General features: G+C 34.7%; 1 long non-coding RNA gene across 1 annotated transcript; it reads right to left on the bottom strand.

Annotated features, from left to right (window-relative positions):
- Window positions 1-1,100: 1,100 nt before the first annotated feature.
- Window positions 1,101-9,497, bottom strand: LOC144358454 (uncharacterized). Its single transcript, XR_014928981.1, has 2 exons — window positions 9,251-9,497; window positions 1,101-2,474 (listed from the first exon to the last, which is right to left on the bottom strand). It is a non-coding gene; the product is annotated as an uncharacterized LOC144358454 (long non-coding RNA).
- Between the last annotated feature and the right edge of the window lie 1,735 nt (window positions 9,498-11,232).

Raw genomic sequence — 11,232 nt, 5'->3', positions numbered from 1 at the left:
GTCAACATGGTTTCAGAAGGTACATTCGAGATTAATTGAATGCAATATGCATCATAACAGATATTTTCATGTATTCATCATTGGCTGGACCAAAGACACTAGTTTATTTGGCAGGACATTTTTATGATAGGTAAATATATCATTTGGTTATCACAATGGTGAATATGCTACTACTATTGTTGCATTTCAATTGGTGGAATTTTCCAATCACCCGAGTGAGATAATTTATCACCTGCACTTCAGGTCAACATGTTTTTAGTAGGCACATTACATGCTTAGTTTTGTCATTCGAGATTAATTGAATACAATATGCATCATAACAGATATTTTCATGTATTCATCTTTGGCTGAACCAAAGACACTAGTGTCTAGACAAAGTCCATTCTTATAACAGCTAAATATATCATTTGCTTATCACAATGTTGAATATACCACCACTATTGTTGCATTTTAATTGGTGAAATTTCCCAATCATTTCATTGCCGCTATTTATGACTGATAAAATCCGGGGTCAACAATACCAATAATACATGTGCTGTGTATAGGAATTCTTACTTTGTTTGGGTCAAATTTACATGATGATCGATCCCAAATTTTAGAAAAACCTTCAGTAAAATGATGTTTATGTCTTTAACAGGTGTGAGGGCATTGCCCCTCTGTATCTCAATACGTTTGTCAAGATCAAAACGACCTAACTTCAGTGAACACATGGTGATGTCTTTTAAAAAACACATTGATATACATGTATACGAAATAAGCATATCAAATATAATAGCGAAGCAGAATATTGAATATATGAGGTTGTAAAAAACCCGCTCAACCGTGTTTGCGTTCATGTGGATTTTCATTTGCATATCCATTAAATTCTGCCTTGAGTCTTCAACCGTACTCTGTCAGTGTGGGAGTGTATTTCTCAAGAAGAAAGATGTATTAATCTATCCATCAGCTTATCAGTGAGGAAGACTATTATGGACGGGTCTGAACAGGCAGCAAAAGTTGAATCAAAGAAAGCTTAGAAAGAACTGTGCGATAAAGGTATTGGAGGCATGAAGTTTAAATAAGGAATACTGTATCTACGATATTAGAAGTGAAACAGTACAAACAGTAAAAATTGTGTTTATTGAGTGCAAAATCAATATAATATGTCTAGTTAGCCCATATTAGGTCGTTGGAATACATTCGCATGGCTAGACACTGTACAGCAGAATACAATAGTATTTTATTGCAATAACACACAAATAAACTACCAATGTGACATTATGCTTTAAATTGCTCTTCTTGGTTGTAAGACATATATAGAAAATGTTAGTGAGCAATTGTAGTCATTGGTAATTATTCAATATAAACGACGGCTCCATGCAACATTGTATGTCAATTGCAATTTAGTATGACTGACATAAGACTGTGGTGATTACAATCACACATATCGACATACAAACTAGCATGGATACTATGAAAAAAAACAATCATTTTTGTTTGAATCTTGTAAAAATGACATTCACCAGTAACCAGTAAGTATGCATGATCATTTATATCACCCTGTCCATCTCTGAGAAACAGTTTAGACAAACTAGACAAAATGGCTGTAATTTCCAGAAATTTGATCAAATTACAAAATAACACAGCCTTCTTTTTTTTTTAGCAATGAGTATAGTAGTTGTGTGCGAACAAATATATAAGTAAAGTGAGTAAAATGAAAATCGCTATCAATCGGCCATTTTCTCCTAAATTTTGTAACAAAAACACCTGTAAACCAATAAGCATTATCACGATACAAATTTTAATAATTTAGCAATTTTTAGCACCAATAATTTCATATACTGATCATTGTTATATGAATATTTTTTTTGTAATACAATCACAACAATAAAGGTATGTACGACTTTGACTGACATAACATGCTGGCATATAATAATTAACAAACTGTCTGCTGAAAGCGTCCACAAATAGCCGATATGAATCGTATATAACAAAGTCAATAGGTGGTGTGTAACATATTATCAAATACAATTATTATAACTGTGACATATGGATATCTTCTTTTTGTTATTTTTCTTCTCTTGTTGATTCTTCTAAGCATGTTACCAATATTATACTGTGGCAGCTGCAATGGCTGAAGTACTGAATAATCCCAAGGCTTGTAGAGCGGATAGCGATGTTGTGATCAGCGTACAGATGTTGGGATCCCTACACATCTGTTGTAGTGACGTTATCAGCTGTATAAGTACGTTAGTGATCGACTCAACAATTACTTTTCCTAGTGCATACGTCTTGTGGATTAGCTCGAGAGCCACATACTGTAATTTCTGAATAAATTCTATAGCAACGCTTCCTAGGGTTTCGATAAGGCACACTGTGACACGGTCAACAACCTGCAGCAGACTTTCGCCTAAGATGACAAGCGTAGATGACGGTACATGTATATGGCCTCCATGATAGCTAGAAATATCCATTCTTGAGCAGGAATGCCTGATCTGTAAATAAAGTAAACAAATTTATTAGTATGTGTAAAATTTCAGTTAGCACTCAGATGTTATACACAGGGTATTACGGAAGTGTGAATTTGTTTTATGGTCATTTATAAATATTGATAAAAAACATTTAACCCGAAAGATTCTCATGCTTCATTCAAATCCAAATAAGATGCTTTAATTTGCTGTACCATTTAACGCCAATTACCCATGAGCCTTTCAATCATTGGCCGATTTAATGCTTGAAATTACAGTGATATAAATTTAAATGAATGCAAGTACAAGTAGTACCTTTACTACCTTTATTATAAGAGAGCCAGTATCAAAGAAGAGGTTAACTGACTGCAATGGAGTTCTATACAAGTTGTATTCATCCACTAAAGCATATGATTGGTCAAGTTACTTTTTAATCGCCATTTGAAATTTATAAACATTTTAAATAAAACAAATCCAGCCATGAAAGCTGGTATTGTAGTGTAATAAGATATTAATAACTTAAGACTTTAAAGTACCTGTGAAATGCCCACCCACACGTTTCCCATTTAAGATCCGTTTCCCACTGAAATGGACAGTTATTGATTTTTGTTGTTGAAAATGATTACTCATATCCAAGTAAATTTGAGATATTTCTTGTGCTGTAGCTACGCCCTACTATCCTGAAACGTTTGACTGATTCCAGATTCCCGTTAAAGCGCGCCACCAAATGCCAAAATATGAGAGGAGGCCATACTCTTGAGTCATACTTTTATAACACGGCGTCATTCAACATACTTTTAAACGATATACATTTTTTGATCAGCGTTTTTATTTTCTCCTTACAATGTCATATGTAGTGTCCACTTTGTCTTAGATTCTTTTTTCAAAAAACTGTCCTTGTCAGGGATTTTTTTAAACAAGGGAACAGGGGCGCAGCGCCCTCATGCCATGGCCATGCGCTCCCATACCCTAGGCAGCAGGTCCTATGGCAACCATAAAATTCTAATTTACCAGGGATCACATGCGGCCAGTCTTCAACTGTGACCTGTCTGATAGTAATTTTGGCCCCAAGGAAGCCATAGAATGCTCCATTTTAACCTAGAATTATCAAAAACTCCACACCCTGGTAGGGAGCACCCTATATCCTCCACTTGGTGCGTCACTGAATTGCAGTGCTCCCTCTTGCAGTTTTTTTTGTCCAGTAAAACCCCTGCTCATGAAAGAATAACTAGGTATTAAAGAGAAGCACCGACAACTTAAACCTGGCACAATACCAACACCTTTTGAAAAAATAGATTCCGGACCAGCCCATGTTCACCGAGGCAGATTTCAGAAGAGAGAGAGAGAGACGTCGGGTAAGTGTTTCAAATGATTTGACTTTTTTTGTGATCCTGAAATAAGCTTTATAGAAACAATTTAGTTCGTGTTATGTATGAGGAAGTATTAATTTTGATAGTGACACGAAAACGAAGCAACGGACAAATAGGAAATTATGTAGCACTGCTAATAGTTTTTCTTTTCGCAGGCTAAAAGTTTCTGAATTGTTCGGTGATTGGTGTTGATTGACGAATTCACACCTCTGTTACCTTTACTTGCAGCTTGATCTGCGTAATAATTTATGGAATAAGAATCGTAGCTTTGGCTGTCAATGTGTTTTACCAAGTAAATTTTTAATATGTTATAATTATGACAATCACGCTAAATCCACTCTGAATTTGTCAGTATATGTGTCGCTCTCAATTATTTTTGTTATCCAATCAAACGACATGACACGTTTAACAGAATGTAAATTCATTTCCAGGCGGCTGTCGCTTATTTAGTAACTTTTTAAAAATTATTTCTCTATTTTATTGATCAGTTGATTAGTTAAATGTTTAGAATGTCAAAATACGTTCTCTTTTTTTATTCTTTATTATTTTTTTACTCAGACAATCGATGAAATAAAACATTGTGTAGTGACATGCTTAGTAATCTGCTCAATCTGATTAAAATAAGATCCTAGTTTGGGCTTTTTTTTTTTTTTTTTTTTGGTTAATATAATATTCATATTTTTTTTATATATTTTACTATTTTTTTTAAAATTTATTTGCTGTTTTTTTTTTATTTTTTTTTTAAAAATAGTAAAATATATGAAAAACATATGAATGATATTATATTAACACAAAAAAAAAAAAAAAAGCCCAAACTAGGATCTTATTTTAATCAGATTGTAACCTGCTTGATAACGAGATAAATCAAATTTGATTTTGACAAACTTAGCGATGATCGTTATAGGCGTAGAGAGTTCCATGGAAATAGAAGTTGACACTTTGACTGACTACCACATAAGTAATTGTGCAGTCCAGACCAACCCGTTGTAGTCCAGCAACAATGTAGAAACGTGTGCCGGTGACGGTGAAGATCACGGTAACATGCTATGCCAGAAAGGACATATTTCACATCTAATATTATGGCCCATTCTTCCTTGACGAATAAGTACATAAGTGGCAATTTAGTCAAAGATGAGAAAACTTAACAAGAAATGTGTCTTATTTACACGTATCAGCATGCAAGCTTCCCAGCAAGTTCCCCTTCTAAACGTCACAAGGGGTATTTCTGTATGCAAATGAGAACCTAATGAGGAGCCTCGTTTTAAAATACACAAAAATGAAGTTGCCGTAGTCAGAGTTTAAAACCCATTTTTTTTCAAATATTTTATGCTTAGAAACAGAAAATGAATGATTTTAGGCAAGAAAATAGCAGCCATTCCACAGGCACTTGTAAATAAATAAGGGTGCAAATAAATATTGTGAAGTAATGACATGCAATTCACTGATTAGCATTTATGTCAACATACCCACAAGAACAAAACACTCCAGCCAGATTTTTGTGTAATATTAAAATGATTAATATTAAAAATCATTACAACACATGAAATCCAGCTAGATATTCACAAGATCTTGATATGATATTGGATTGATATTGATCTTTGGATTAAATCCAACTGCAGGAGTAGCTAAAAATACAACACATTAAAAAATCCTTCAAATGAAGTACTTAAATACTGGGAAAGGGGGACACATGCGCCCCCAAACATATACTTAACTGGGCGGAGGATGGGAGGAGGATCTTCACTGCTCCTTGATGAGAAAAAGTAGCGAAAATGAGCAGATTATAAAATCATGAAATTTTACCAATGAACCAAAGCTTTTGATTGGTTGTTAACTGAAGTGGTAAGACCCTTGTTTTGATTGGTCCATATATTCATAGCAGAAAAGATAAATTACAGGCACTGTAAAGTATGTTTTTTGCCTTGTGGATTCTTCCATAAATTGCTGAAGGGTAGTTGTGTCTCCCTGAAACCCTATTTATATGCTGTCTGTTTCTTACATACTAATATCATTGGACAATTGTAAGTCACCAAGTGGTACATGATTTATTTGCTTGGCTAGATTTGTATCATAAAAGAAAGTCAGCAGAAAGGCCATTGTGTAATTAAAGGATGGTAGTCGTCGCATAGATTTATGGGTCTCATATAATGTTAAGGATGGTGGAATAAGAAAAAGAATATGCAAACTAAGAATAAGTGACCATCTCTTAATGATTGAGAAAGGCAGGCACTTAAGGTAGCGGGACTATTATTTGCATACTTGTTTTCATCCTCTAATTGTGATAAAATGACTACAAATAGACCCAGGAAAGTATATATTTTTAGAATCGCCAGACTTCAAGCTTTCACAAGTGTATTTTGCATGCCCGTATCTGCATTCTACGACGCGTTACTCAACCAAAGGTGAAAAATTACTTTTTCTGTAAAAAAAATAATTACGCATTTATGCTGGCGATAAGAAGTATTTTTTTCACTTTTCCTATTTGTTCAATAATCTGGTAAATTGAATGTGTCTGGTCAGTTTTATTCAAGCAACGCGTTTTAAAAAATAGTGTGCTAAATTTCAATTACTGTTTTAGTCGCATTGCCCCCAACTCAAACCACAACTCGTTGGTAAATAATCGATGAAATAGTTTGTCTGGACACATTCAAGTTCCTCTCACTGTCACCTTAAAGCTGTGAAAATTTGGTGTTAATCCAACGACAATAAGTATATGTTATTTTTTGTTAAAAACCTTGTATTTTGAAAAACATAAACTCCTAGAAAACGTCCATGAAGGAACAGCAAAGATTTTCAAGCTTGTTTATCGGCACAATCAATTTGTTTTCTCGTCAAGGTCTGTTTTAACATGTGTAGGGACATCCAAATGTGTAAGGCTATTGGAAACCAAAAAAATAAAGGAATGGGATAGCTATAATTGGATAAATTCGGCATATGAAAACACCAAAATCAATGATTTTTTTCAGTGGCTGTGTGACCTTGGGTCTGACACATTCATATGCAAATGACTAATCTGTGAAACAAATAGGGGCGGAGACAAACCACTAAAATGTTTGGAAACACTAATTGTGTGTCAGATAGCTACTGATAACACATCCTAACATTGCTTTGTCTTGAGTTTCTTTGAAACTTATAGGCACACAGATTAAACCTGTGTTGTTGATTTTGGAAAACACTACTGAGGCTGCCTTGCTTCCCTTCAGAAAAACTACATTTTAACCAACTTACATGACATTCTATGTTATGTTGACTTTATCACATGAAAGTTTATAGTGCATTTCATCAATTAATAAATAAATGTGAAAATCGTAATTTTCAACACAAATAATAGTCTCGCTACCTTAAGGCCAAAGGTTAAAGTTGAACACAGGATTTGTACAAGATGCAACACAAATTCAATTGAGGATGAATTCCATTATGTTATGAAATGCCCACAACATATTACAATTAGGAGCAAGTTGTTTGACTCAAATAAAAATAAAACTGTTAATTTCCATTTGATGGATGAAGATTCAATATTTAAATACATTATGGGCAACACTTCCACATTAATACAGCTTGGTATTTTTATAAAAGAAAGTATGGTAATGTGATACAGTAATTATCAATTCCCTGATTTTTTCAAGCCCTTTTGTTAAACTGTTTTAGAATGTTTTTGTTTTATGTATTTAGGAATTGTTATCTAGTTATAGATTGGACTATGTTCTATTCAAAATAAATAATGTCAATAAAGTTAATGACGACATTGACTGTTGCGCAGATCTTCGAGTACAAACTGAGAAGCTTTAATTGAGCATTTTTTAGGTGATTGGAAGGTACAGAAGGAGTCACCAGCAGTAATTTGTGCAAGTCGCGCACAGGTCAAACCTCATACCTGTGATTTCCGTTAGAAGAGCACATTGGATTGTGGGAGAATCAATGTTTATCAATACAAATGTTGCACAGGCGCAGTGCGATGACCACAGCCCTTTACAAACAGTTTAATACACTAAAGACCATGCCATATAACATTCTGTTGTTTGTTATAAAATGAGTAAAAAGATTAGTTATGGTGTATGACATAGAATATACGAGCCAGTCTGTCATCTTTGACCGAATCACGAAAACAACGCACGTGCGCATATGTATCAGTTTAGGGTATCCATGGGGCCCGGGGTATCAAGAGCGTGTCCGAGATAAAGTTTCGGACGCACGTACAGACACACGCAATGAGACTAAACCATAAACACTTCGTTATACATATGTCCCATGTAGACCATGAGCAGGGGCTACACATGTAGTATTAGTCTTCTGTAATCACTGCTCACGTCAAAACACACAGGGAACAACAACCGACCTCGAAATGTCGTCGTAACCGTGCCAGCTAGGCACACGCGCTGTTAGCTGCGGTTCCGTAGCTCTTTGGTGCGACCTACAATCGAATTTCGCCCTAACAATTTCATTTGGACGTCTTTTTTTTAATTTTGTAGTTGTACGTCGAACATAGAGCTACGGGATCTATCACAGTTTAAAAACAGAAATCTGGCATACGTAAATTAAATCGCTTTTGCTTTCGATTACTATGGTGTGACGTACCTTTATTGTGAATTGATTGCTGGATGAATAACATACAAACTTTTGTTTGCAATTTGTGTTTATAAATAAGCAATAATTTGTGATATTTTACAATTACCGCGGAAACCAAGCAAATTACGAGAAAACGGCAGCCATTGACATCCCACACTCCCTAGCACAGAATAAATGTAATCTCGTTTGGCGGTCATGTGATACAGTGGTGGAAGAATAAAATTCACTCTTCCCGTTATTCTAATTGTTCCAAGAAAGCAATCACATACAGTATTTATAATTGTATGATTTTTGTTTAATAATAGAAACTAGTTGCATAAACGCAATTTATCTACTGATTTCGGTCACGTGGTACAAAATTATAGGTCTCGCGTAATTTGCTATAAACTCTGGAATACAAAATGGCGTCTTTCGTCTTGTTATTTTTCTGCGACTCGGTGTACGGTAAATAAAGTCAATTTTTTATGACCACCGTCATCATTTCACAGCGCAAATAGGTTCTGGTCATTGTTTGGAAGTAAATAAACATAGTGAGTACTTTCGAAGGTCTTAAAATGTGATTTTCGCGACGACCAAATTTGGCATGTGGATTTTAACCGGTATTCAGTCGCACAAGGCCCCATGGGCCGGCCAGAGTCAGTCACGTAAATAATGCGGTCGGCAACATAGGGCTATGATTCCACAGCTAACGCGCTGTGTACCAGGGGCGACAACACTCAAGTCAAGTCTATCTGAATCCTGCAACGTAAATTATAATCCTAGCTACATTATGAAGTTATTTCGTCAACAATTATGCATGACCATGATGATAATAAGTAGATAGGCCCATGCCATTTTACAGATACAGTTCAAACGAAAAGTGCTTACCTAAACTCGTGGAGATTGCAGCGTGTTTGAGAAAAGATAACGTACTACCTTATAGTTGAGAAATAACATTCAAGATAGTGCCAAAGCTGACTCTAGTTGCAATTCTGAAGATTCAGCTCGATCCAATTGCATACAAAGGAACGGCACGAAATGTGACAGTCAGAAATAGAAATAGTGACGAGTGGGAAATTCAACTCAAAGGTCGGGGATTTCCAAGAACTTTGCACAATCGCTCTCACGTGACGGATCATTGGATTTGATTTACAGGAACACGTGAGATACCCGATATATCGACTCACAGGCACTCGACAAAGGGAATTTAAACAAAATGGGAAAAAAAAAATCGTGAAATAATGTATTGAAATGATTCTATGGCGTGAAGTTGTACCGGGCTGAAACATGCCGCCAGTTAATGTTGTCGCCAGTGAAAACCAATTTCGTATCAAGTTTTTGAAGTACCGTAGTAACAGTATAATGGGGAGAAAGAAATATAATATTCAAATAGTTCTGGATTTATTATCATTATGAACAACTTTTTTTCCTATTATACTGTTGCTACTTTAATATCTTGTAATTAAAATTTTCACTCACGGCAGGTGACTGGCGGCATGCTTCAGCCCAGTTGAAGTTGTATGTGTTGTGGAAAACAGTGAAAAAAAACTTTTTGTTCTGAATTATTTCATAAATATGAGATTTAAAAAAAAAAGTCAACAAATACAATTTTTCTTATCTTTAACTTTGTGTTCTATGGAATGCTATTCCATGGTGCCATAGGACTATAGCTCAGTGATTTTACATAATAAACCAATGAACATTGTCAATCAATTTAGGACCAATTTACGAGTAAAGTTTCCACTTAATTTTTTTGTTGTTGCAGATATATAACATACAAAGATGATGATGGCATTAAAGTCACTTGTCTGTTCTTTTTGATAAATTGAAATACTGATTTGACTATGTGGAAATATATAACTTATCTGAGGCAATGATATCTCAACAAAATCCCTAATCAAAGATGTGAATGTGGGTTACTGTAGTTTCTTGTTAGGTGTGTCACAAAATACACCTACATGTATAATGGGTCTGTGAAGCAAGTTTGAGAGATATCACTTAGATGTTTTCATTATAAAACAAGAAATTAAATACTGATACTGAAATATGATCCAAAACTCATCCAACTTGTTTGTAAATGTAAAATACTAAGCTAATGACAAACTAAACAGTAACTGTTACTTAAAAATAACTTTCCTATTGGAAAGCATCAACCAGAAGCAGTTAATTAAAACAGGAAGCGAGATAAAGTATTTACAAATTAATCAATTGTAACTGTATAAATGGCAACAGGAAGATAACAATGGTAATCATTCTGTTTAAAATAATCAAAATTTTTCTGTAATATTCTGGTGTAATTGTCATTGGTGTGCATAAGGAATATATTTTTGTTTTGGAATATTTTTTAATATATTTCTCAATTTTCTTGTCAAAATCAGCCGTTTTCATTTTTTTTTTATTAGAGGGACCAGGGAACTCTACAAATTGCTTAAGCCTGACCATATTAAGCCAAAATACCCAAATCTAGTCTGATGACTAGCAAACTGTTTAACCATGTCCACAGTTGCTTTGCTTGCAGCTGCCTATTATTAGTCAACATCACTTTAACAGGAACCGACCCAGAAAATAGTTTTGAGCCACAAAAGGAGTACCGTAAAATCTGTATTAGAAGCCGCATCCCTAATAAAAGTCGCACCCATTTTTTTTTAACAATTGAGAACGAAAAAAATCACATTTTCTTATTACCGGGTAGATGTTCTAATAGAAGCCGCATCCCCTCTGTTGCATTGTACCATTTTAAGAGAAACCGTGGCTTCTAATGCAGATTTTACAGTAGATTTTATAACGAGATGTTCGGGAAATCATTTGCTTCACCTACTGACATGTTATCATTGGCCGTTTTCTTTTCACAGATTTCTCACAATGTACAT

This window comes from Saccoglossus kowalevskii, chromosome 3 (genome assembly GCF_978046115.1).
Source record: "Saccoglossus kowalevskii chromosome 3, keSacKowa6.1, whole genome shotgun sequence".
Taxonomy (NCBI): Eukaryota; Metazoa; Hemichordata; class Enteropneusta; family Harrimaniidae; genus Saccoglossus; species Saccoglossus kowalevskii.
This window is presented reverse-complemented; position numbering and strand designations above follow the sequence as displayed.